This window comes from Heliangelus exortis, chromosome 3, assembly GCF_036169615.1.
Source record: "Heliangelus exortis chromosome 3, bHelExo1.hap1, whole genome shotgun sequence".
Lineage (NCBI taxonomy): Eukaryota > Metazoa > Chordata > Aves > Apodiformes > Trochilidae > Heliangelus > Heliangelus exortis.
In genome coordinates this window covers 38,634,874-38,660,245 of record NC_092424.1, presented here as the reverse complement: position 1 = coordinate 38,660,245, position 25,372 = coordinate 38,634,874, and the positions used below count along the sequence as shown (strand labels likewise).

The window sequence follows — 25,372 nt, the reverse complement described above, 5'->3', positions numbered from 1 at the left end:
AGAAGTTATGAAGCAAATGGACAAAGGAGTAGTGTCACATTTGTAGACTGAGGTGGCGTCTCTCAAATATGATGAAGATGCTCAAGAGCAGAACAGGTGAATTCCTAGTGGTGTTAATGGTGTTGGTGTGTGAGGTGGCAGATTTAGCATCATTATCTTGAACACAGCTTGGGAAAGCTGAGCACAGGGGAGCTTCCTGTGTTCCGAGAAAGTTCTTAAAAAGTGTAATAAAAAACCTCTAACTTACAACACCTGCATAAAAAGTGCCTGGTTTGGAGTATGCAAAAGCCAATTTTTCTAGCCAATGGCTACTAAGCTTGTGAAAATTATTGCCAAAGAGTATTGCAGATGCTTATGATTTAGAGAGAGACTGGATGAGTTCATGGATGAGAAAACCACTGAGGAATATTTAGAAACTGAGGCTAACTGAGGAGTTCCCTGAGCTGAAAGCATGTGGAACACTAGGAGGATTTTGGGAGCATTTGAATATTTGGCTTGGTTATCCTGTTCTCATACTTTTTCTGGGTCGTCTTTTCATGGCATCTGTTAGAAGCAGGATCTCAGGCTAGGTGGATCTTTGCTTTGCAATAGCGGTACAGTTCTCATGGTCTTTTCTTTCGGAACACCATCTGCCACATATGAAAGGCTGATTACAAAAATAAACCAGCAAATGGCAGAAAACACAGTCTACTAGAAAAATCCCATGGCTGTATGAGGGAAGAGGTCAGTAGACCAGTCATGTATCCACCACATCGTCTCACTGAACTCCCTTCTTTCTCTCTGTGGAATAATGATGAGTGATCAACGAGAGGGCAAAAAATGCTTGAAGGAAGAGTAGGGCAGGGCCTTGAAGGGGGAATTGGAGGGTTGGAACAAATTGCACAGCCTGTTTCTTATCCCATGCTCTTCTGGTACAAAAGGCATGGGTGAGACCATCTGAAGGGGAATAGGAGGTCAAATAATAGCATTGGTTTTGTTGAGTGGCTTGCATTTCCTTCCTCCTGATTATCTATCATTAGCCCTTGGTCTGTGCAGTGCTGATGTCCAGCTTAGGCTTCATCTCGCCTGTTCCCAGGCTGGTGTATGGAAATGGGAGGAACAAGTACTTCTCCTGAGGGCAGGACCTTTCAGATCTTATTTGGCTGCTTCTGTACGAAGTGACGGGCTGTCTTTTTTTTTTTTGCTGAGATTAGCAGACATGAGCTTGTCAGCAGGAGTGCTCATTTCCTGGAAGCAGGACGTGGAAAGGGAAATCGCAAGGGACAGGTTAAAACATGATCCAGTAATAAATTGTAGCCAGTAAGAATATGTAGAATATGTAAAGAGCAAAGTAGACTTCAATCTCTGTGTGAGCGTCCATGTGACTGCAGAATAACCTTACTGAGAAGTGTCATTTATGTGTACGGTATCATCCTTTGGGGAATAAATGGCACACATGGTCTCATTTTTACTTCAGACAGTTGCATCATGATACTGGCCTTCTGTCTTGGACGGCCTGGATTTCTAGAGGCAGGCAAGGTATTGAATTCCTTTCCTATCCTCCTGCAAGAACAGGCTGTATTTTGGGTCTCTTTATTTTTCAGTTACCGAGGCTGTAAATCTGAGAAGTGATGTGTGGAACTGGAAGTGCATAGGTCTTTGAGTTTGGCTTGTCCAGCCATTCAAGTATAGAAATAATCAAATCAGGACACATCCTATTAAACTTTCCACATTAAAGTATTGCATTTATATGACTTCACAAATTTTTAGGTCATATTAAATTATAATTTATACTGGACTTGTGGAGACTGCCTACTTCATTGTACACAGTACTGTGTGATTCAGTCCTTACATTGGAGAAATATGTGTCTAAATAAGCAGGATGGGGAGAGGGTGGGAAATAGGCTGCAGATTTTGTGCAAGCCATATAAAATTGTGAGAACAAACCTTCTGTTCAGGGCTGCCGTGGCATGGAGGCATTGTAGGTCCAGTGGCACTTGCTAAGGATGAAAACTTAGCCTGCATTGACCATAGATGCTGTCACAGGGATCTCTCTTCTTGGTGGTAATCCGGTCACACTTACAGGGATGTGATTCTTCCTAATTGTAAAAGCATTAGTTTAGAGTGTTTTCTTTCCCACATCAATTTTTGGGCAGTCTATTAGGACCATTAAGGTGTTTAGACCTCTAGTTAGTGACAGAGGAAGCAATGACATTCAGTTTGACACAGGCAATTAAGTATTTTATTTTCAGGATTGGAAAAGCAGGGTTGCTTTGAATAGGAAAATCAGAGGAGAAATAGGATTACCAGTGAAGCCTAGATAACACTTGTAATATATGATGTATATGTGCTTGGACAATGACCTGTACTGGAATGATTTATGAATTTATGTATTTTTGTAGGGGTGGGTTATAAGCAGGGTTATAATTCTTTATTTTTTTTAATGACAAGTGATAGCGCTGAAGCCAACAGCAAAAAATAGTGTGATGGAAAAACAAATAATTAGGTTCTTAAAATAAAAACTAAACCCAGAGCCAACCATCTCCAGAGGTAATATTGTTAACAATTTCTCCATTGTTAGACAATTGTGGATTCTGTTTTCAGTCCATAGTAAAAGATGCTGAAATAGACTTCCTAGAATTGTGGCTGCGAATAAACATCCTCAGTGCATATGGAAGTATGGGGGAATATCTGTTTTTAAAAATTGCTCATTTTCTGGCTATCAGTGTTTACTCATTTTAATTAGTGAGAATCTAAGATTGACTGGCATGTTTTCCATATCATATGTTGAAGCTTAGAAAAATCTTAACTGTTTATGTGCCCAAGTAACACTTTTAAATTATTATCTAATTCCTGAATTTTGCTTGTGAAAAAGGAAATCTAAGGAAGGAAACCCTTAGATTTCCTGAATAGATTTCAGTGATTGTGATTGGACTTGATTGATAACTTGCTCAGCCACTCTTTAATATTGAGTTAAAATATGGATTTTACTGCCTATTTTTAGGTATGTACATTATGTTCGTAAGAACAGCACACTTCTTAAATAACATTGCAAATACTTCTGAGTAACCAGCTTTTGACCAGTGCTACACAGGTATAATTTCTGGAATGTATCCAGGATCCCGTGTGTGGATGAAGGGAGAAGTACCTGCCATGGAGCAGAAAACCAGAAATTAAAAAAAAAAAAAAATCAAAATCAAATAACAAATAGAAACTCTAACTTTTAAATTACCCAGTTTGTGACAGAACTCTTATTTGGTTAAGCACCCTGAAGAAACTGGAATACAAGGCTTTCACTGTATTTTCATCTAAACACCCAAACTAAATTAAAAAGATATCTGATTTTGGCCTGTGAGAATTGTTTTTTTGGTTTTTTTTTTTTTCTTCTAGAAAGCACTTTGGGAAGTGGGCCTAGCTTGTTTTGCTCCTGAGGAACTCTGCTCACCTAATCACTACAGCAGGTTTTTCATTGACAGCAAGGATGAGGCAGCATGATAGTGTTAAAAGAGCCTTCTAATCCTTTCAGAGCTGATGGTTTTAAAATTCATAGTCTTTAAAGTCATGCTTTTTTAGACTGAAGATACCAGCCAGGAATTTATCTAGCTAATGCTTTCAATTGTATGTGGTTTTATTCAGAGAGCACTGTGTTTAGCTGCTGCTTTGCTTTTCCCACCCAGTTGTTGAACTGTTGTTTCAAAGAATGGGGCTGTTTCATTGCTGTTGCCAGATGCGAGAGGCACCTTTTTGTGTTTCTTAAATGGGCATTGATGAAGTGCTTGAAGTGCTCCAAAGGTTTCCCCTTTTAATCATGTAAAACAACAACAACAAAAAGTAGCTGCAACTTTTTAAGCCTTTTCCCAGTAGCCTTAGCACTGTGGTGAAAATAGCTGAAGCTTTTTCCTTGTTCTCTCTATGTGACTACACTTTGTGCTTATGAGCAGGAGAAAGAGCTGAACGCTGGATTGACCCTTTGCTCACATTTTTGTGAGCTCCATGGCTTATTCCTCATTATGGCTCTTTATGGTTTTGAATGTGTTTTTATTTCTGTTGCAAGTGTGCTTAAAATTGCCACGTTTTGCTATGTAAAATTAATAAAATCAAGAAGGGGAAAACAGGATGAAGAAGCGAGTTGGCCAGTAATTCTTTTTAGTTTTGAGATGCTCTGTTCACCTTTTCCACTTCCTTTCCTTTGATGGGCAGCACACAAACCATATTTACAGAAAAAATGACCCTTAGGAAGTAGTGCTGAGGTAGGGCTAAACTCTGATGAGACCTACTTGGACTGCAAAACAGGAGCAGACATTCCAAACGTTGTGTAAACACGACTTCTGTATTCTCCTGGGTGTTGTGGTTAATTGGTGAGAGCTGGTAGCCCCATGGAAAGCTGAAGTTAGCGTGAACTGTTCTATGACTTGCCTCTCAGAGACTTGAAAGCTGTGTGGAGAGCCACGTGTCACAAAATACCCAGTTTTGCTCTGTTTGTACGAGCTGTTTACATTCTGTCTCATTTTTCTCCTAAGTGGTGTTTTGAAAGCATCGTGTTTTGTATCAGAAGTACCTGAACGGTTTTACTCCTGGAAAGGGAAAAATATCCTTATTGTACTCATTGTAGAAAAAATAGCTGAAATATGTCGACCTACTCAAAATAAAAGTCTGCTTTTGGTGGATTTGATTTGGGCCAGTTGAGTGCTTTCCTTTTAAGATAGACTGTGTCTCCCATAGTCACAATCCATAAACTCCTCTTAGTAAGAGCTTCTCTGTTTTTATTTCAGAAGAGCTTATAATTTCAGAAGAGCTTGTAGGCTCTTGAACACCCAAGGTCTACTGAAATCCACAGACCAGGTCTGCTGTGGCATATGGAGGTGAGCTGGAGGGGCTAATGGTACTCCTGTCTGGAGCTAAACTGCAGATGCCATTTTCTATAGAGTTTTATCTGCACTGTTAGGTGCTCAGGATTTTCTTTACCTTCATGTTTAAGATCTGTTAGATGGAATTTTTTTTCAAATATGATTGTTCAGTCTGGGTTTTCCAGATGATGTATTATGTAATTTAGACATTGCTTATAATCTTAACCTCACACAGAGCCCAACTTCACCACTGAGGAGCTCCTGTAGGGCAGGTGGCAGGGCACTGTCAGTAGGATTTATATCCTAAAAGCTCTAATTCATTCCTTAATTCAGGTTTCTACTGTCTGCTTCTGTGGGTAGAAACTAGATGTTGCCATCAGTATTCTTTCATTAAAATGTAGGTAGGATAAAAATAAGACAAATGATCACAAGTAAAAAGAGCTTGGGGGTTTAATGTGAATTTTAGTTTTCAACTAATGGTAGGAGAAGCATTGTTGTTTGACCTACTGCACTTGAAATGCAAATGCAATATAGGATCTTCTTGTTTTATTTGTTGATAATCACAGAAAAAGTGGAAGAAAGTAAGTTCAATTTGAGAAGAGACAACTCTTCTGAGACAAATCTTAAATCTTTCTGAAGCAGAGGTTGAAACTGTACGCACTGAGCAGTAAATTTAACTTTTTCAGTATTTATTCCTGTAGGCTGATTAAATTGTCTAATCTCAAGGGAGCAAGATTTTTTTCTTCACATTGTGATAATAACTGGTATTCAATATCCAATCTAGGTTGTTTGTTTAATAATTCAATACTCATGATGAATCTTGGTGAATGAAACTTTTTGCATATACATCTGAGTTGTAGTTGAGAAACAGCTTAATACTGAATCTTAATGGTGCAGATATAAATTTATATCTTAGGTACTTCTGTTTTTCAAGAAGTAGTATGATTCCACAATGAGTTTGTTTACAGTTTCATAGTTGTATTGCCACCATTTATGAGACACCAAGGGACAAACTTAAAGTGATCTATATCACTTACTGGACAAGGGATGTCCAGTAAAATGTTCTTTAGAACTTTGTTTTTGAGAGAAAGAAAAATTACCATGATACATCTGAAAAGGTAGTGGCTGTTCTTCAATCAAGATACTTCCTGGTCTTATGGGACATTTTAACTCCCAAGCTGTCAGAGTTTTCTATTTAGTGGCTACATTCCCCCTCAGGAGAAAGCCCTGATAATTTAATTTATATCTGTGTTTTTTCTTGACTACCCAGGGGTGTGTAAGACCCCTTTAAGGAACAAGGATTCTGAAAGATGGAAGGCAGTTGCAGGCAGTACTGTGGCAATAAAAAGGCTTTATTTTCTCCAGTGTGAATGTTGCTTGGTTAGGGCCTGCTTTAGACATTTACCCATGAGGGTGGCTTGATGGAGAAGCAGATGGAGCAGAGAGGTATAGAAAAGCAAAGTGGCAGAGCAACACAGACCTGGACAAGGGGGAAAGCAGCTGGGAGAGGAATCAAGGAAGAAGAAAGAGGATGTAGCTGTGAGAAAATACCATGTGTAGAACCTTGGAAAGAGGGGAAAAATATAGGTATTAGGCTAGGGGAGGAAACCGTGAGAGGAACTTCAGGCTCAAGATTATTTCTTTGCTCAGAAGCAACAGTTCCCAAAAGGTTGCTTTCAATTCAGTACTATAGATAGTGGTATTTCGGGCACAACTATTTATTTAAACCATGTGTTCAGTCATGGAAGGATGAAATGGTCATATGAGACAATCCCTGGTAGGAGACTCAGGCCAGATAGAAGCAGCGAGTAACGTCAAAGTACAGCTGCTAACTTGAAGTTCATGCAAGCTGCCTTAAACTTGTGTTTGTGGATGAAAAACATGGTCTGAATCAGCCTTTGTTGCATTTCCCCTTGGTTGTGACAGTATCCTCTGAGTGCTCTCGTTCACCTGCTGTGTATTTCTACTAAGGGCTCACTTAATTTTAACTGTGGATTTCCACTTGAGTATTACTGTGAGTGAAAACCTGAGGTTTTCTACTGTGCTAATTGACTGTGTTGTACCACAGTGAAAATGCTGACATGCTCACAAACTGCAGTAACCTCCCACTCCTCAAGATTTTGAAAACTGCTATCGGCTGTCCCTTATTCTCCTCCGGAGTGCAGATTCCCAGCTCTGAATATGCGTTGATATGAATGCTGCAAAGCATAGAGGTCAAATGCTATTTCTGAACCTAAAGAAGGATATTCATAAAAGCTAAGTAGATACCTCATACAACACATGGAAAGAGGGAGATTGCTCCACAGAAATTGAAGTTCAGTGGCTACATCCACTGTGTGCTCCAACTTGCTCTCTAGAAGGACTGATGAGTACATGGGGCACCAAGGAGAGTCATACATTATGCTAAAATGATTATTTGTGAACAGCCTTTGAAATATAATCATCCAAACACTGTGATTTACAAATTCCCAATTTGCTTTCCCCTCATGTGGCTTCATCAGCGTTAGTTAAATTTGGATGGTTTAGCAAACATTTTTGGTCATTGTGTATATTTCATGTTACATTTTTCAAGTGTACATCGTGGAAAAGTAAAAGCATTAAGCAGTTGAATAGTAATAAAAATATTTCAACCCGATGTTCTAGAGATGAAATGCAGCCATTTACAAAAAGATTATAAAATGGGAGAAAGAAGAAGGGAATGTCAATTGGGAAAAATCTCATGTGTTCCTGGAAGTTTTAAAGCTGCTATAGGTTGTAGTAATTTTTCAAAAAAAGAAACTAATATTTTTTCTATTTCATTAATTTAATAAGAAGGTGATATTACACAGGATTTTTAGTTTCAGCTTTTTTTTTTTTAAACTGCAGCTGAGTAAATGCTCTAAGTATTCCTTGTTTAACAATATAAAAGCTAAATATTTAGCCTTAAAAAATATTCCTTTGGGGTGTAGACAGTTTTCTTATAGTCTCCAGACTTCAAGAAGATGTCCCATGAATAAATAATATCTTTTCCTGTGGACTTAGTTCTTTCTGGTGAGTGTTTTAAATGATGTGTTAAAGTGGAACATGTAATCCTTTTTCACCATATTTTTTTAGCAGAATGCTTTCACATGTGAGTACAATACTGTTCAGAAATGGTCATCGCCCATTAATAAACAGATGATATTAATGGAATATTCTTAATGCATTCAGCAAGCATCCTAATTAATACTGGTTTATACCTAGGGAAATAATGCAAGATTCAGTTTCAGCTTGTTGGCTCCTTATCAGCACCGCTTAAAGCTGCTCTCCATCAAGGTCCTACGCCTCCCATGCCTGTATTAGGGATTTACCTGTTGAATATGATTTTGATGACAAATTTAATGGAAGTTCATATCTGGAATAATACTTTTACACCATGGCAACGGTATCAAAACATTACTGCTCTTCCTGCACTCATTTTCTTCTGCTGGCTAGAAAAGTGGTTTGTGACTGGGGATGCTCCGAGTCTTGTGAAAGAGGAGAACTTATTTTTGTTGAGGTGGTTGGTTTTTTTCCTTCGCTTGGTCTATAGGCTCAGTATATATGTCTGTATATGTGACCCTGTTTGGGTAAAAAGTCCCCAGATGGAAAGTATTAATGTATTAAAATCAGCTAGACCTCCCCCTAAATAAATAAGCAACCCCCCCAAGTAAGCCAGCTTTGTCAGAAAGATTTTTCCAGAACGTTTTTCCTTCTCGGTAGTAACTCCGCAGTTCTCTCTCATAGCAGGCTAAATCGAGCCCACTGGGGTTATTGGGACATTTTTCCCTGTACAGGTTGTAAAAATACCTACTTCCCTCTAATGATAGGCACCATTTCTAACAGCATAAAATCTCTCGTGATATGGAGCCAAAAGCATAACTGGAAGCCTGCTTCCTAAAAGCACAGTTCAGGCAGGGTGTTGCAGCACATCTTTGCTGGCATAGCTCATCTCTCCCCAGCCATGCTGGGCTGCTGCCAGTGAGGGTCCTGGGTACAGAGACCCATGGAAGTAGCAGGAGTAACTGGCTTGAGGGGCAAGGTCAAAGCATCTGATAACTGGGGCTTCTAGTACTTTCCAACAGCAACTGCAAAAAGTATTAATTTTGTCTGTCAAAACAGACTAAAGCAGTACTTAAGAGCTGAAGATTATTAATTTAAATTATGAAAAGGCTAAAGTTACAGTGATGGATGTTTTGGAGGATGCAAGAGGTGACTAAAGTTATATTTAAATATGAATCCACTGTGAAGCTGTCATAACATCCCTTGGAGTAAAAAGTGAAATTGCTGAGCTGCGAGATTGGTTTTCTGAAACTAAGCATATAGATTCAGTTTTCTGCCTCTGTGGTGTTTCTCAGATTAGGGAATTTAGCCTTTTAAAGTCTGTCTGTTCTGTCAGTACTGACCCTCGTGGCAGTGGTAGCATGAGAGTTTTCCATGCAGCTCTGAGTTTTGGATGGTTTCCCACAAAAGGTTTTTAGGTTGCATGAAAGGGGCTTGAACCTCCAAATGGACATCCTCTGGATTAATTGATTTTGAGGAACTGGAAATACAAGTTAAGTGCATTTATTCTTCTCAAGAGTCCTTTGGGTCCACAAACAGTTGAATTTATCTTTATGCAAGGATGTTTTCCCTACTGGATGTAATGCATTTCAAGTCTCATCTTCAGTGCTACGGCAGTGATAGAGTACATATAAATATCCTCTCTGTTATAAAAGTAATAGAGACTGTTCCATTTCTAGTTCAACTAACCTAGGTGCTTCAAACAAATATGGTTTGTTCTTTTAAAAATAAACTTGGAAATTCTTGTGGTGCATTAATCATAGTTGACTTCATCCTGCCATATGAGATAGGAAGGGTCTCAATGGAAGTTTTCTTCAATTCATTGCAGGAAAGATACCCCCACAGATATATACCACTGATTTTTGTGTTGTTTCCTGTAGGACCTATTGCAGATTCTGTAGCCATAGTTCTTTTTAAAAGTTTCTCACTTATACATTTCAAGAGGTGTACTTAAAATTTGTAATGCGAATTGAAACTATATATACATTGGTACATATTTTTGGGGAAAAAAAAGAGGGTTCTGGCTTTCCTTTGGTCACAATCTTGCCTGTGTTTACTTCATTGTGAGTAATGTTTGTTCGTTGGTTGGTTTCTTTGATTTTTTTTTTTTTTTTTTTTGTTGTGGGGTTCTGTTTGTTTTTCTCTGATCCTCTCATTCTGTTTTCTAATTGTTGATCTTGCAGAGGAAAACTCAATTTTATCATGAATGGAGCAGGCAAAAAAGCCATCAGCTAGTAAGTAGTTCCTACTAGTATATCCATGCTTCTGGAAAATTTAAATAATTTCCCCATTTTATTCAGTGAAGGTTTTACTAGTACTTTGAAAATCAGAACATCTGGAATTTGCTAGGTACTTCTCTGCAGCTTTTCTCATCTAAGAAAAGTCTAGGAAAAACTCCTAGGAAAATACTGAGTGAAATGTCCTCTCGATTGTTTCTGATAAAGCAGTTGGGAGTGGGTAAGGATACGTGAGGACATCTTATCTAAGTCTGGTGCTTTTAAAGCTTTGGTTGTATTGTTCTATTAGATATACTGATCCCATTAACTCTGCAGCTTTCCAAAGCCAAATATTTTTCAACAAAGGTTGGGAATAAGTAACTTGCATTTACGTAAATATGAGGATTCTCCACCCTGGGATTTTATGCCTTGATCTCCTTGATTAGATAGTCCCTTCAGGAGAGCACTGTAGGCTGAGATACAGGCATGGTGTGTTTGCTAATCAAGGTACTACCACTTTCTGCAGTCCTTTACAAACAGGAAGGGAATTTTTAAAGACATCATGGCTACAGACATCTTGGCACAGAGGAGACCTTGTGATAAGCGTGTGTGTTTTCTTGCAACAGCATGGTCCTTTTTTTTAAAAAAGAAAAAAAAAAAAACCACACAAAAAAACTTGAGTAATTCTCTAAGAATATGCCTGGATTGTCTTTTGCTAAAGTTACATATTTCACCTTTCCTTGTTTCTGTGCAGATTTCAGGATGCTAAGTACTGCTGGGCTATTCTTTACTGCCACCCCCAGCCCCCTCCTTTGGATTTCAAAAGTTTCCTTTTTGGAGAAGGAATCCAATTTTTGTCTGTGGTAAACCAAAGTTTCTCTTTTCTGCAGTGAATATTATAAAATATAAAGCTGTGATGACTGTGTGATCAGAGAATCCAGCAAAAATAAAATAATTCGGTCCAATATTTTTTGACTTCTGAGTACCTCTCTTACTAGCCCCATCCTTGCTTTATGGCAGGTGGTTTCCCACTTTCAGCTGTGACCACCATGTCTTCCAGTAAGAGTCACCTGCATGCTCCTTACTCTCTCTCATACAGATCAGATGGCTTTGCAACATCAGTGGAATGTGAACTAGCAGTTTAAATGAGATTACTGGGATTAGTCATCTGGATGGAGAAGATTTAAAGTGGATTTAAAATTATGAAACCTATAGTAAAGCCATTATGGTCAAAGAGGAAAACTGATAAAAAGAAACTCAGATGGAAGGAAAAAATGCATTTGTTTTATGTTCTGTATATTTCAAAAGAAATAAAGGCATTAGATAACCTTGTATTTTTCTGATTAGCACAGAAGTTTCCCTGTGGACAGAGATAAGAGAAAAATACCATGAAATAATTACTTTTTTAAAAAGGAACTTATAATGCTAAGAAATACTTTTGCTATGAAAATCAAGTGGAGGAAAAAATGAATACTTACTTTCTCCAAATAGTTTTATATAACAATGTGTGTGTGTGTGTGTGTAACAGACTTGAATCCTTTTGTCTCAGTAGTTTTATATAAAATCGAGCATTTCAGAGAGCAGTTTATGCTTTTTCTTCTACTCTTTTTTACCTTTAAGGATCCATTCTCCTGGTGTTATTCTTCTGTTTTGTTTCCACCAGTGCTTTTCTACACTTGAGACTTTTATTTCTGTGTTTTCATATGGAGCCACAACTGTTCCTAGTGTGAACTACTAGAATAATTTTTTGGTTCAAGGGTGTGACAAGAAAGGTGTGTGGCTCCTAACCTAGTTTTCTTTCCATGGATAGGGACAGCTCTCCTATATTTGAATTATTACCTTCTTTCTTTTGGTGGGAAAGAGACTTAAGCCACCCCGTGTGGTGCATGTTTAGCTTTGCCATTGCTCTCTGCAGCAAGCATCTGACCAAAAGACAGAGCAGGAAACACAGCTTAAGACCCAGTGGAACTATGCAGGTCCTGCATAATCAAGGCTTTCCAATACTGAAGTAATAAACTCTTCCTCCCAGTTTCACACCTTGGAAGTAGTCCTGGCTAAGTTCTAGTCTTGGCTTGAGGCTTGCTGTTTCCATCTCCTCAGTCTGATAGCTCTCGTCAAAGGAATACTGGAATTTGTCTGGATTTTCGGTCATGTTCTCTCCCTCACATACAGTATCAAACTGTTGCCACCCGGTATTCTTGTGCTACCACATGTAGCTTTTCTCCTTTGTTCTGGTGTAAGAAGCAAGGGTTTTTTTTTCGTTGTAATTTTCAGTAATTAAACTGATTAGAATTAAACTGGTGGGGAAACTGCATTTGATTACACAGGCAATACAGAGGAGGTAAAACTCATCTAACTAGGTTCCTTTCCAGCCTTTAGGCTTTTAATAGCAAAGTTAATTTCCTAGAGGAATATGGGCTGATTGAAGAAAAAACTATAATCATTAATTGCAGTAGATTTAATTTCTTTGAAGTATAAAGAAAAGACTGCCTGAGACTTTGGGGAAAGAAAAGAGCACTGCTTCTGCACAGTCACTTACTCTAGCCAGAGTGTTATGTTTTTTTCTGCCTGTAACAAATTCTGGCAAAATTTTTGGACTGTCTGTGGCTTTTTGACATATTGGTAGGATATGTATAAATCCTGTGTACATAAATACGTATAGATCTCACAATCTAAGAAATAAATTAACAGGACATCTTTTCCTGCATGTCATAAAGTTACGCTGTGTATTTAGCAGTGTCGAGTTTGGATTGTAATCTATCTACCTGATGCTTCAGGGCCATAAGATCTCCAGCTGTCCATTGAACCATTTTTTGCTAATGTGGTTATAGAATATGATATTGCTGTAGCTGCTTTCCAAGAGAAAACAGAATTTTCCATATTCAGTAAAGTGGGCTTTTTGTTTGGTTGGCTCTTTTGGGGTTTTTTTTCTTTCCCAATTGCTTTTAATTTCTTTCTCCGTGATGATTAGAGCATGTGACTGATATTTTGGGGGCTCTCTCTATTAATTGCCACTACAAAAGTAATTTTATAGAGAGGCTCAGGAAATGATTAATCTTTTTATTTTCCGAGCAGCTATAAAAAATATTTTATCCACCTTAGAGCTGCGCTTATATGTAGCAGAAGTTTGCCATATCCTTTGACATTACTGGCCTCTGTATAAGCAACGTTTGTGCTTTGCCTAATTCTAACTTTGTTTTTTCAATACGTTTTCCAGAAGTACTTAGCTGACTCATAAATCACACTAGTAGTGTTAGAATAATGAAATTAAGTGTTTGCTATTCATAAATTAGATTCTGCTATCCCTCTTTGTGTTTCCTAGATTTGGAGTAGGTCACTGTGAGCAGATAGTAATCCTGTATGGAGAAGGTATATATGAAAGCTTGAAGCTTCATAAAATTTTGAATTTCCTCATGTAAAGTATGGAAGGAATAATAGTTCATTAAAGTACCAGCTTATTGAGAACACTTTTTCAGAAAGTTGCTCTAAATAAGCTGAATACCTTGCAGCATTTGAGAGAAAAATTACTAACCTTGGAGTGCACACCTACATCCTAGGGTAGTTTTTCTGTCTCCCTTTTTCCCTTAAAGAAAGCTAGGAAAAAACAAAACCACAGAAGGGATTATTTAATCAACACTTTAAAAATACTCAGTAATAGGAAAAAATAAAAAAAAAAAAAAGAAAAAAAAAAGGAGCAACTTACTTTAAAGTGACTAATCAGCTTTCCTAAATTTATCTTTGGTCTAATTGTCTGTAAAAATCGTTTGTGGGATTATTTTTTTAGCTTTGTTTCCTCTGTCTTAAGCTCTGATTAGTGAGCCACAGTCCTTTGTGTTGTAGTTTGTAGTGAGAATACCTGCAATTAGGTGCTGTGGTCCACAGAAAAGCTCGTGATTGAGTTGTGGCCCAGGCAAAGGGTCAAACTTGTTCTCTTATTTGCTTTACACGGTGGTGCTGCTCTTGAGCCAACTGGTCAGCTAGCAGTAACAAACGAAAATCTTAGCAAAAATAGCAAGTACAAGCAGTTCTTGCAGTTTTGGGTAGTGGTTATAGCTGAAAGGATTTGCGGTGGAAGTGCTTGTGCTGATGATTGTAAATTAACCACAAGCATCTTTGCCACAAGAGGATGAATTCACATCATCCGTATTGGATTCACATAGCACGGATGTCACCAGTGGCCACCTGACAGTGCCTCCCTCTCCTGTCTGGCCCTGTAGGGAAAGGGGTCTCCCACATGTGGCCTTCTGATCTGCACCCAAAAGTCATGTCTGCTCAAATATATCGTCTAACCAGGAATAGCCCTACATGACATGTAATGTCATGTAGGATGTTAAGATGAAGTATAGGTAGTCTGTCTGAGAACAGCATGCAGTAGCTTGAGCCCTGGTTGATACAGGTAACATTGCCATATCTAAATTTGACTGGTGGAATCAGCAGGAGGCAAGGATAGGGAATTTTAGGGATGACACTGATGTGCATACGGTAAAGTTATTGATTAAATTTTGCAGCTTGAAGGTTTCTCTTTCTGCCTGGCATTATTGGGGCATGGCAAGCAAGCCAGCCAGCCTACCCTCCTGTTATGTTTCAGAGAAAATAGAAGATTCTTGTCCAGTCTAACCTTAGTAAATTTTTCATTAAAGCCTTAATATTTCTGCCAGATACTATCTGCTTGAATGCACAGTCTTGTAACAACAGCACCTATTTAATGCATTTTTAATTTTTTTTTTAATAATAGCTTTTATCGCCTTCATCATAAGAAGTGTCTGTAATCTTAATGTTAAAGAGGTATCCTGAGAATATAATAAAACTGACTCCTTGCTTTACTTATCGTGCAGCCACGTGGTACCCAAGGAGCTGGTAGCCAGGTGCAGGACAAATTTCAGTAGGCATTTAACTGGGTGGTACAGCTCTGACCTGAAGACTATAGAGATAAATTGTGAACTGCAAGCACCTGCAACTAGGAAAGATGAGAAACCCCCAACAACCTGACAGGAACAAAGAACTGTCTCACGCAATCTGAAATCCTGTCATTACCAGGGGTTTCATCTGCTTTTGGCTTTGGTCACAGGTTTGAAAGTACCTACAGGCCTTCACATCATTTTGATGGCTTGTGATCTCCCTTTGCTTTAAAATTCCTGAATGAAGTTTTTTAAGTTTTCAGGGCATGTGAAAATGGAAAGCTAACAGTATTTTTTTTCTCTCCCTTGTATGTTTGGGAACTTAAGATTATGTTTCTCTGTTTTAAGATATGTCATAGATTGTATGTTCCAGGAACAGTAAAATGGAGAAGATTATCAGTCTCTCTTTGAATTGACTGACTGACTTTTCTCATACAAGGGACAATTTCTGATTTCTCTGATAGAGTAAGTTGATGGGTACACTTTATTCTTGATATATTTTATGGTCTTCTCAAGATTATTATTTTTTTTTAGCTTGCAGATCTAACTTGTTTAAATAATCTTTTAAGATGAAGTATAGGTAGTCTATCTGAGAACAGCATACAGAAAGGTTTGAAGTGATATTCTCGGCAGTGTAAGATGTCTGGTTTATACTTTACTGTAATGCATTATTCCTAGTCTGACTGAAATACCCAGGTTATTAAATTCCACTTTCCCTTATGAAGGAATACATGACTGTTGTTAAACAAATACTTAGCCCTATAGCAACAGTTCGGGCCTGTGTGTAAAAACAACAAAAAAAAAGTACGGTAAAATACATAACCAGATTCTCTGTTTCTTCTGTAATGTGGCTGACACTGACCACAGTGGGAGCTGCTGCTAATGTCAGGCTCTACAGAGAAAGGATCATTAGAGAGGTTACACAACGCGTTCATATGCAGAGCATGTTACATTCTCACAGTTGGATACATTTTAAAGTAGACCTTACTTCAGTGCTTTACTTGCAGGCTCTTCAGATCCTACATGTCTGCGCTAGTCGCTTGCAGGAGCTTGTAATTAATTGTCAAAATCTTCCTTCCAGGCTGCTCTTGCAAAAACAGTGCAATAACACCTTGCCTTCCTCTAAATTTGTGGAAAAATTTGCAAGTGAAGTCTTGTCTGCATAGCTGGAAAAAAGTATGAGGGCTGTTTTGGTAGGGCATGAGGTGTGCCTTTCTCCCTCCTCCCTTTTCTTTTTCCCTTCTTTTAAACTTAATATTGTTTATGAGTGTTAATACCCTAAGAAAGAAACAGTGGTGTGGGCATTTACTACTTTTACTTGAAAATGCACTCACTGAGGTCAGCCCCACAGCTGTAGCCAGGACTGACCTTGCTTCAGCTTCCTTGGAGTAAATCAGGAGCAGCACAGGGCGTGCCTACACCAGGGGCTACGTCTGTACCACAGGGTACCTCGTACTGATAGGTTCTCTATGGAAAAATGCAGTGTGCTGTTGTCAGGGCTAGGCCTCAGGTAGCTTCTTTTCAGCCTTTGGTTTCATAATGAGTTAGGGGCTTATATTGTTTTGGAGCCTGAATGTTGAATGTTAAAGTTTCAAGAGTGAACAGTGTTAGTTTTTATCACCTTCTGATTTCATTTTAGTTTTCAGAGTGTAATTGTTGCTTCAGTAAAACTTTTTGCAATCCAGTGTTTTCCTTGTGGAAATCAAATATTGTGTAATTATTTCTAGTGAAGATAATTGAAATGAAATCTTGTGATTAGAACACCGTAAGTACTGTACCAATGTTTAAAAAAAACAAAAGAAGAAGTAAAATCTCACAGACTAGTGTTGTTGTATACAGGTAGATTGTGGGAGGTTCAGGGCTGCTCGTAATTTTGAAAAGACAAAAGCAAAAAAGCACAAGGAACTTCACTCCTATTTTTTTCTGTCTTCCACATTACATATTCTGGTACCTCTGGGATACTGCAAAGGCACATGAGTTATATAAATGTTGCTAATTATTTTGAAATAATTACTACAAAACTGCTTTTCTAATTGTGCAGGTAGAACCCTAGGACTACCTCTTATTTTATTTTGCGTAGGCTTTAAAATATTGATGATGACTCTACTTAGATGGATTAATTATATACTGCAGCATTTGAATTCTCTTTAATGTTACATTTACAAACCACACAAATGGCCCAAATTATGAGATGAAGAATTGGCTGTAGTAGGCCTGAATATTTTTTCCTCATTATTTTCCTTTGAAAGAAATTCCTGTTGCTCGATGTTTTAGCTCGTTTATTTTAAAATACCGTGATGATCTAGAAGGCGACTTTAAGTGGTTTAGCAAACCACAAATTGACACACAAAATGGATAAAATCTTAATTCATAGTTTTTCCTTTAGCATCTGGTGGTGTGTGTGACAATTTATCAACCTGCATTTTAGAATGAAATTATTCCCTCTTTGTGCCTTTCTCATGTTAGCCAGAAAGAATGAGGGAAGTGAAAAACAACTGTCCTTTCTGCAAAGGGGTTAATGCAGAAACATGACAATGATGGACATTTCTGTGCTTATCTGTCAGGTTTAGCCCTTTTCCAGCTCCTTCCCATTCAAGCTGCAGCTTCTGATGCAACAAGTCTGTCGTCATCTCCCTCCCAAGGATGAGCTCAGCCTGATCAAACATGTTCTTCTAACTGTCCTTCACAAGGCTGTGGCTGGGCAACTTTTTCCTTTTGCATCCTTTTCCTGCCTTTTATTTGCAGGAGGAGGAGTTTCTGTCTATCTGGATGTGACACCAGTGGATAGGTACTAAGGATCCAGATTTCCCTTTTTACGAATGTGTGAACTACTGGTTTTGCAGAATTTCACCTAAAAATGTTTTGTGGAGCTGTGTTTGCGACTGAAGATCTCCTGGTGAATACCATTCTTATAAACGAGTTAATCCTTTGGTTTGGGGTTTTTCTTATATTATTTTAAATTACACTTTTTGCCGTGTTTGACTCGCTTCCTCACTGAGAAGCAATTGTGGTGATCGGAGTCCTCAGGCTACTGTAAACTTCAGGCTCCTTTTAAAGTTGAGCCGAATCTTCAGTCCCCGAGGAAGTTTATAAAGCAGCATTTGGGAAGTACTCCAGGCCACTTTCTCTCGTGTGCTTTTCTCAGTATGGGTTAGGCAGCTTCAATTTCTGTTCATTTTCTCTCACTTTGCATTAAAGCAATTACTGTATTTCACTGTAAGGTAAAAACCTGTCATTTTGCTTCTTCTCCTTTGAAGGTGTGCCTCCAACGTACCCAAAATTTTAAATGTCAGACTGATAGCTGTGGCCTCATTTCTATACTGTTTTCACAGCACACTGGCGCTGGCACTTGCCAACATTGGGTTTTGTGGGATTGGTGTTGGTTGGTTGTTTTTTTTTTAAGTACTCTTCATATCAGATTTCAGAGATGCGTTACATATGACTGATTAAGCTTAATGGGTGCAAAATATAACTTTTAAAAATGGCTTTCTTGCATAAATGCACATTATATAGAGTTTCTTCTTAGAAGAAAAAAATAACTTAAAAGTTATGACAGTTATGGTTTCCTTATTGAATTCAGAATGTTGTGAAGGCAATTTCCATGACAGGATCAACTCCAGAGGACTTGCTAGTATGCTGATTATTGTTTTTTTTTCCCTTAATCTATGAAATACCCTTTACGAACTTGAAATTGGACAAAACGACTCCTTTATTTGCAAAGATGGCAAATATTTTTTTTAATTTGTTCTCTTCACAAAATTTGTGAGGAGGCAATGGAGTAGCACAGGTTGTATGGCAAGTAAACCACAAAACCATTTTATTGGTTCCAAATACAAAACCTGTACATTGGATTGGAAAAAGCCTTCTTTTAGATCTTCCTTACCTTTTAAGCAGGACAAATGTTTGTGTGCACATTCAGGATCTGGAATAAAATTAGGCATGAAAAATTCCACCCCTTTAATCTCCCATATCATCTATGTTGCTAACACAGATGCTGGAAACCTCGTAAGCTGAATTGTTTGGACTCACTAGGTCATGCTCCTGGCTATCTTGTCTCATTTGAAAGGAAGCTTCAAGTTGCTAAGTTTTACCAACAGTAACATAAGACTGGGAGACCTTTGCTTCTGTTCACAGAGCTTCTTCCTGTGGGCAGGAGAGGAAGAGTTTTCTTAATACCTGAAAGCTCAAGTCTTTGAGTATTGAGAATATGATGTGCTCTCAATCCCCCATTAAAAGCAAGCAAATCCTGTAACTTTTGGGCTAAACTCAGAAGCATCTTAGGAGCCTTTGGGAGCTGAGTGGGCCCAGAGCAGGTCTTTGGCTGATGCAAGGATTGCTCCAAGGAGCTGCAGTGCAAGGGCTGGGGTGCACAGAGTATCCAGCCCCCCCCGGGGACTATCCCACTGCCCTTCCACTCATGGCTTGGCTGCCCACGTGAGGCTCCAGCTCACGCGTGAGCTGAAGGATTCAATCCCAGTTCACAGAATGTCAGGGGTTGGAAGGGACCCCTGAAGATCATCGAGTCCAACCCCCCTGACAGAGCAGGACCAAAACTAGGGCAGGTCACTCAGAAAACCATCCAGACAGGTCTTGAAAGTCTCTAGAGAAGGAGACTCCACAACCTCTCTGGGGAGCCTGTTCCAGGTCTCTGTAACCCTTACAGTAAAGAAATTCTTCCTCATGTTCAAGTGGAGCTTCCTGTGCTCTATCTTTAATATGTTGCTCCTCATCCTATCATGGCACAAGTGAGAAGAGGTTGTCCATTCCTTCTTGATGCCCAGCCCTTATATACCTATACACACTGATTAGATCCTCTCTCAGTCTTCTCCAGTCCCAGGTCCCTCAGCCTTTCTTCATAAGGCAAGTGTTCCAGTCCCTTAATCATCCTCATAGACTTCTGTTGTACTTCCTCAAGTCCCTCTTGCACCGGGGAGCCCAGAACTGGATGAAGTACTTTAGGTGAGGTCTCTCTAGGACAGAGTAGAGGGTGAGGAGAACCTCCCTCAATCTACTGGACAGTCTCTTCTTAATGCACTCCAGGATACTATGGGTCTTCTTGGCTACAAGGGCCCATTGCTGTCCCATGGATACCTTGTTGTCCACAAGGATTCCAGGGTCTTTCTCCATGGGGCTGCTCTCTAGCAGATCACCTCCTAACCTGTGCTGGTGCATTCTGTTATTCCTTCCCAGGTGCAGGACTCTACACTTGTTGAACCTCATGAGGTTCCTTCTGGCCCAGGTCTTCAGCCTGTCCAAATTTTGCTGAATGGTGGCACAGCCACTCCTCCCAGTTTTGTGTCATTGGCAAACTTGCTGAGAAGATACTCTGTCCCATCATCAAGGTCATTGATAAAAATGTTGAACAGGACTGGACCCAGCACTGATCCCAGAGGGACTCCACTAGTTACAGGTCCCCAGCTGGACTCTGCACCATTGATCGCCACTCTTTGGGCTCTATTGTGTAGCCAGTTCTTAATCCATATCACTCTCCATTTTTCTATTCCACGTTTCCTGAGCTTACTCACTGGGATGTTATAGCAGACTGTGTCAAAAGCCTTGCTAAGGTCCAGGTAGACTGCATCCACTGGTCTCTCTGCATCTGCCTATTCAGTCACAACATCATAGAGGGGTATCAGATTAGCCAAACATGAGTTCCTCTTGGTAAATCCAAGATGACTACTCCTGATAACCTTCTTCTCTTTCATATGCTTAAAGATGATGTCTAGAACAAGGTGCTCCATCATTTTATCACGGATGGAGGTGAGGCTGACTGGTCTGCAATTGCTTGGATCTTCCTTCTTTCCCTTTTTGAAGACAACAATGACATTAGCTTCCCTCCAGTCCTCAGGCACCTCTCCCATTTGCCATGATCTCTCAAAAATGGAGTGTAGTAGTGTGGTAACATCAGCCAGCTCTCTCAACACTCTTGGGTGCATCCCATAAGGGCCCTTGGACTTGTGTTCAGCTAATTGATTTTAGTCCAGAGAGATGAAAGCCCTTTCCAGATATGGAGAGAAGCAAGATGTTTGTAGAAATCTTGTGCACTCTAGAAAACAGTTAAGTAATTTGCTGCTGCCCACATTATGGAGCTGGTTCTGGTGTACTGTAGCGTGCAGGTGATCATCACACCCTCCATATTGAGTAAGTGTCTGAGGGCTATGTTTACAGAAGGCACGTAGGTATCTAAGGATGCTAATAGTGGTGCTTACCAATGTGCCAAAGTGTTTCAAGTCAGTCTCATTTTGTAGGCTGGGTGGTTTTCTAATTTCCAGTAGTCTGCTGCTTTGCATCATTAGGCACTTACATGACTTAGAAAATCTGGCCCAGTCTGTTATAATAATGTTATTTTACCTCTCCTGATTGCCATGGCTTTCTGTGCAAGGAAGTATTTTGAATAAAGTTAATTATGGTGGTGACTATGCTGTAGTATGTTTTATATGGCTGTGTTTTATTTACTATATATACTTTGAAATTATTTCATGATCTTGGAGCCTAAAGTTTTTACTTTAAGGTACCAAAACACACTTTGTGTTAAAAATGTTGAATGTGCAAGGTGCAGTTATTATCTCACTCTTCTTTGTTCTCTCAGTTTCTTGAGAAAAGATCAAACAAAATGCAGTGACAGGTAAGGATGTCTCACAAAACATGTAGAAGAAATGTAGCTTCCTGTTCCATAAATTACTGATACTCTGCTCACCAGCTGCCTATTATGATGTTTTATTGACGAATAAAAATGAGGTGTCTGAGGTAACAGAAAGTCTTACATCTTACAACACTACCAGTTATAAAGATGTCTTCTTGAATAAATTTCACAATTAGAAAATATTGACAAAAATACTTAATCTTTTGTATATCAAAATGAACTCGAACATCTGCTGCCAAAGTCAGATAATATAAAGTAATCTTTTAAAAGTATATTTTTATTAAACTGACAGATGCATGGCTGCATGACATAGATGTCAATTTAAGTTACTAGTGCCATTAATACTTGACAAAGACATGCTCCCAGAAGAATTTATGTTTTTAAAATGTTGTCAGATAAGTATATGCCAACATAAAGTATCCAGAGTTATTCAGCTGTTTTGGTAACAAAACTAGAAGCTTGATATCTCCAGAGACATAACAAATATTTGTATTTGCATAATTTCTATTTTCTAAATTCCACAGAACTGACAACAGAAAAGGAGTTCTGTGTCTTCTAATGTCTGTTAAGGCAACCCATGCATACATCCTTTTCTGCTTTTTATAGCTTTTGGCTTACAGTGGAAAAAGATTTTCAGTTTCATTTGAGGTGAACTTCTTCAGCACCCATTTGTTTTCCACAAAGTTTCGAGTAATCCTACTTCTTGGCAAGGACACTGTTGCAAAGAGATCATTGAGGAAATTGTTAAGACCTGTGCCAGAGTTTCTGGTCTACTTATTCAGTCAAAAAAGCTATATGACTTAATGCATTAAGAAGGCAGAGATTTAAAACTTTCATGTCCAGTTCTTCATTGTCCAATATGCTGGTATTTCGATTATTCAAATTTGTACATTTTGGCAGCCTGAGATTTTATTGTGGGTATTGCATAATAAGAAACCAAGCTTACTTTAAATTCTTTAGTCCTGTGACTTGTCTTTTCTTTTTTGACTCTCTTTCCGTTTGAAGGGAATTTTATTTTTTAGAGCAAGAGTGGAGTTTGCTGGGTAGATATTACCAGCATTCACAGACTTTGTTTAGTAATGCTGTCCTGGTGCTGCTCCTCTATGCTAAAAAAAGTAAAAGTCAAGTTTGTTGAGATGCTGAATCATTTGAATTACTGAATTTCTTGTTGAATCTGGGGTTATAAACCTCTCATTAAAGGCTAAATTGTTATACTCAACGAGTAGAAAGTTTTTTGTTTTTTTTTTTGAAGTAGCTTTTTTTTTGAGTGGATTTTTTCTTGGAGATAAACTTTGTAGAAATGCTTTTTAATGCTAATGCTTCTAATATATCTTATTAAAAGAATTCAAGAACTTAAAGGCTGAATGACATATTACTACTTCAGGACATACTTCTTTTTGCTATGCTGAGGCAGACTGTAAGGGTGAGATCTGTGTCTCAAAATGTGGAGTTGAAGACTGTTTAAAGTAGCAGTGATGTGCAGCATCTCCTGTGCTGTGATTTATCTCACCGTGAAGGTGCCATTTCAAATACATCACTGGAACTGGTTACCACATAGGGCTGGGCTTGTTTGTTGCTGTTGAGTTTTGGTTTGGGGGGGCGGTTTGGGTTTTTTGTGGTTTGTTTTTTTTTTTTTCAATATTATTTTTTATTCACAGAATCACAGCATGTTAGGGGTTGGAAGGGACCTCTGGAGATCATCTAGTCCAACCCTCCTGCCAGGGCAGGTTAGCCTAGAGCAGGTATTGAAGGCTGTGTTGGTGGTGCAGACAAAAATATTTAAAATTACATGTGTGCTCAGTTCTGCTGCTTCTTGCGGGTCATGACAGAGATGTTTTGGATGGAGCTTTGTCAGTGTGTGTTATATATCAGTTTTACAAGGCTGCGTGTAGTCCCATGGCTGCGTGAACACTGTGTCATCACTCTGTAGTATAAATGAATCCATATTAAAATAACATTTTAAGATTTGCTTTTTGATTGGATTTTTTCGGAACTAATGTCTAGGAATCTATTGTAGACTGTGGTTTGTAAGGAGTCAATTTTAGAAAGGTTGGTTAGGTTAACTTGAAAGGGTAACGTGGAGAATGAAATGAAGTGCGAAAAGTCTTTATCTCAGATTTCTCTGGATCCCCTCTTAGGTTGTTTGTTTTCTTATATTGTTCTGTGCCTTGTAACTTTGTAGCAATTCAGTCTCCCTCTTTCCTCCCACTCCAAGTCTCCTGTGTCTTGAGCCTGTTGTGCATCTCTGGAATAGAGAAATAAGGACAAGAGGTTAGGCAAGATGGATTAATGAGTTGTCTACAGATGTTGCTACCTAAGGCTGGGGATGCCCTGAGTCATGAGAGGGAGTTGTGCATGTGCACAGTGTAATGGGGACAGGTTGGACTGCACCAAGTTTGGAGATTAAAAGCTCCCATGGTCCCACTGCTGGTTGCTCATACTTACTCATAATTGAACCTTTACAGCAGGAGACCCTTTCAAAGTGTTTTGCAAGACTTGATCATTTGGGAGCACTGATGGGCAAAATGCATCTGTAGGTTAGCACTGGGGACCAAGAAGAGGGGCTGTGCTTGCTCGAACATAACTGTGATGTGATTACAACTATGGGGCTGTGCTGACCTCTTCTCTGAATCCAGGTGAAAGTCCCCAGTTCTGGCTGGGGAAATGTATTTATTAGGGGCTAAGTTACAACTTACTTCTTTAACAGTAAGGCTTTCCCAAAGATGGAAACATATATTTTATTGAACCTTTCAGGTAAAGCTTGAAAAAGCTGACAATAAAAGTTCTTGGTTTTTTAAGTGACACATTATCTTTCTGGAAAGGTTAATGTACTTCTAAATCAGTCATGTTCTTTCCTGCCATCATTGGTAAACTTCTTTGATTTTCCTTCTAGTATGTGTGCATACTTCCTTTAAAAAAAATACCAGTGAGATATTGCTGCAATTTCAGTAGCTGTAATAGATGCATTGCAGCCAAAAATCTATTTGAATGCTTTTTGATGTTTCTATAGAGAAGTGTGTGATGCTGATTTACAGTATCTGTTATTAACAAGTTTTAGAAAGTATTAGAAAGATGAACATTGTCAGGAAACTTAATGAGAGAAACATAATCATCCGAGAAGCCATTGAATGAGAGTTTGCAATGGGGATGCTGGCTGGGTATCAGAAGAAACTTTTTTAGCAATGGAAACTGGTTACAGTGAGGTATAACAGGTCTTAGCTGTGTCTCTCAAACATAATAACTAAAATCCTAGAATTTGGCTTCTTCAGGAACAAGAATGGTAATTGTAGGTGTATTCTACTGTGCCAAAAAGAGTAAGCTTGCATAGCAGACTCCTGAGAGTAGGAAAGGTTTTATATTATTTCCCTCTTCTTCCTAAACAGAACATAAACAGAAAATGCACAGCTGTTGTTTTTTTCCATCACTTTCTTAAGAGTTTTGCATAGAAATAATAACATATACTGGTAGAACATTTGGCTACTGGAAAATATCTAATTTATTCTGTGTATCTTGCCATCTACCCTTGTCTTGGAGAAGGTATATTGCTTTTCCTTTACTCACCAGCAAGCAATAAGAAATACTGGTGTCTGTCCCTTTTGCCCTTGCTTTTAGATTGTGTTTTATCTATGTTATATGATGGGGATTTGCTTCCCACACATGTAAAGGGTGAATACTTTACTTAAGAGAGGTTTAGAAGCTTAGGCTTTCCTTATATTTTTATGTAGGCAA

The 25,372-nt window shown here is 38.7% G+C and overlaps 1 protein-coding gene across 10 annotated transcripts in view; it reads left to right on the top strand.

Moving 5' to 3' along the window:
• MACROD2 (mono-ADP ribosylhydrolase 2) overlaps positions 1–25,372 on the top strand; it is an 870,286-nt gene that overhangs the window by 160,574 nt on the left and 684,340 nt on the right. The gene's annotated exons all lie outside the window — the stretch shown is intronic.